The sequence below is a fragment of the Dendroctonus ponderosae genome, unplaced genomic scaffold (assembly GCF_020466585.1).
Source record: "Dendroctonus ponderosae isolate FM_Combo_2020 unplaced genomic scaffold, Dpon_F_20191213v2 Dpon_F_20191213_5, whole genome shotgun sequence".
NCBI lineage: Eukaryota > Metazoa > Arthropoda > Insecta > Coleoptera > Curculionidae > Dendroctonus > Dendroctonus ponderosae.
Window position 1 is genome coordinate 530699 of NW_026018715.1, and position 2548 is coordinate 533246.

The window sequence follows — 2548 nt, forward strand, 5'->3', positions numbered from 1 at the left end:
AGAACTATCTGGGATACCTGGAGGAAACTATATAAGCGACGACGAGAACCACACAGGGGAGTGAAGTGACAGCAGCGACGGAGTGCAGAAGAAGGTTAAACCCCGCGAGTCGGAAACGCGTGTTTTCCGTGTGTTATTGTTATCGTTTGTGAAGTTGAAGGTAATTTTGCAGTTAGTTTGTTCCTGTTCCATAGTTGAAGTTGTACCGAATGGAATAAAAGTTGGAAGCAGAAGAAAGAGTTTGATACTCGGCCATCCACGGTGCAATATGTGACAGACGGTATATAGAATCAGGCCTAGGCCATATGTTCAAGCGCAATGATTTTTTATGTGATGTTAATTATGATATTCTGGAAGTTCGATTAGTTTCGGGAGTAAAAATAAACACACATGTTCTTCGGTATCTGAGAATAGACTAACTTTATTGACAATGAACAGTGTTGCCAAGTCGGCATTCTCCAGGTGGAGCCACAGAAGGTAAAAAGAAGTCTTTTGGACTACAATTCAACACCCCCACTAGTCCTAAAATTCTTCCCTTCTTCGTTTACATATATGATTCTAAATGCTAAACATACATCTAAATGAGAACAACTCAAGTTTTTAATGTTACACCTAAACAATCTAAAAACTTCTAATGCTTGTTATTACTTAACGCTTTTGTCAGAACATCTGCTGGCATTTCATTAGTCTGCAGGTATTCAGTTCTAACTATTTTATTAGCAATAGTTTCTCTTATAAAATGGTGGCGTATATCTATGTGCTTAGATCGTTTGGAAAACATGATATTTAAGGATAATTTTAATGCACTTTGGTATAATGTTGTTGATCTAACGTAAAAACACCGTCAGATTTACTAATACAAACATTCATCCCTAGAATCTGTTTTGCCTCCCCTAGATCCTTCAATTTAAAATTTGCAGTTATCTTTTGTTTCAAACTAATAGTTTCTGACCGATCATTAGAGAAGATAAAAAAATCAACAACATACAAAGCGATCACGGTCATTAAACCATTATTTAACTTTATAAATACACAAGGTTTATATTGCGATTTCTTATAACCTATATCATTCAAAACATTTTCAACTTTTTGATACCATACACGAGAAGATTGTTTTAATCCATAAATCGCACGATTCAACTTTAAAACTTTATTCTTATAATTACGATTTAAAAAACCTTCTGGTTGTTTCATAAAAGTTGTTTCATTCAATTTTCCATGCCGAAATCCAGTTGTAACATCCAAATGAATAATATCTAAATTTAGCTCTACAGACAAAGCAATTAATAAGCGTAAACTTGAGTGTCTTACCACAGGCGAAAAAGTTTCATTGAAATCTACTCTTTCTCTTTGCGTAAACTCATTTGCTACTAATCTAGCGCGGTAAGTTTTATTGTCTTCAATGTCCCTTTTAATCTTGAATACCCATTTGCACTCCACTGCTGCGGCAATATCAGGTAAGTCTACATAGTCCCAAGTTCCATTCTCCTCCAAGTTTGCAATTTCTTCAGCCATCGCTTGCTTCCATTTGCTTGCATCTGGGCTTGATAGAGTATCATTTACACTTTACAACTGGATCCTTTACAAGCGTTGAAGAGTTATCCTTGACTGTTCCCGTCGCTGCACCAAGATAAGTGACATAATCACTGAATTTCTTTGCCTTTCTTTCTCGTTGAGATCTTCTAACCGCAATTGTATCATAATCAAATTTCTTATCCGGTAAATAATCAGGATCACTCAAGTCTTGAGATTCATGAGCATTCTTTACGTTGTGTCAAAATTTCTGCAGCACTGGTTGAAAGTTCCTCCCCCACTGAAGGTAGATCTTCCTGATTTTCAATTACTATTTCGCAATCAGATTTTAATTTTGAATTATCGTAAATAATAAAATCTTTGCTTGCGGGTTGTAAATTCTATAACCTTTGATAACTTCTAAATAACCCACAAGTATTCCTTCGTAAGACTTTGTCAAATTTGAGTCGTTTTTCTTTTGGTATGTGAGTCATAACTCGACTTCCAAAGATACTTATATCAGAGAGATCAGGTTTATTTCCATGCCATAGTTCATACGGTGTTTTATTTGAGCCGCTAATAGCACTCCTGTTACGTAAATAATTTGCAGTATTTACAGCTTCTGCTGCTACGGTCGGTAAGTAAATCGACATTCTCCAGGTGGAGCCACAGAAGGTAAAAAGAAGTATTTTGGACTACAATTCAACAATGTTTACATTTTCAATTATTAACTGCAAAAATTGTGGTTAAAACAGTTTGTTCTTTGTTAAACGCGACTCTAAATATGATATACAGGGTTGCTCATTAGTGCGTCAAAGTGCGATATCTCAGTAAATATGAAGTTTACAAGAAAATTCGTCCAACGAAAGTTTTTCACGTTTAAAAGGTCCACATTCTAAAATTACTTTCCAATATACAGGGTGCATCATAAACGTGTGGTAGTTACCAACTCTGGTTTTTTAAATGAAACCCCCCCTTTTTTTTGTTATTTTCAGATTGGCCGTTCAATTTTAATTTATGTTTGTTTCAACCGTTT

General features: G+C 35.2%; 1 protein-coding gene across 1 annotated transcript in view; it reads left to right on the forward strand.

The window, feature by feature from the left end:
* The window catches only part of LOC109545062 (exodeoxyribonuclease), a 26363-nt gene that overhangs the window by 1536 nt on the left and 22279 nt on the right, over positions 1–2548 (forward strand). The window lies entirely within an intron of this gene.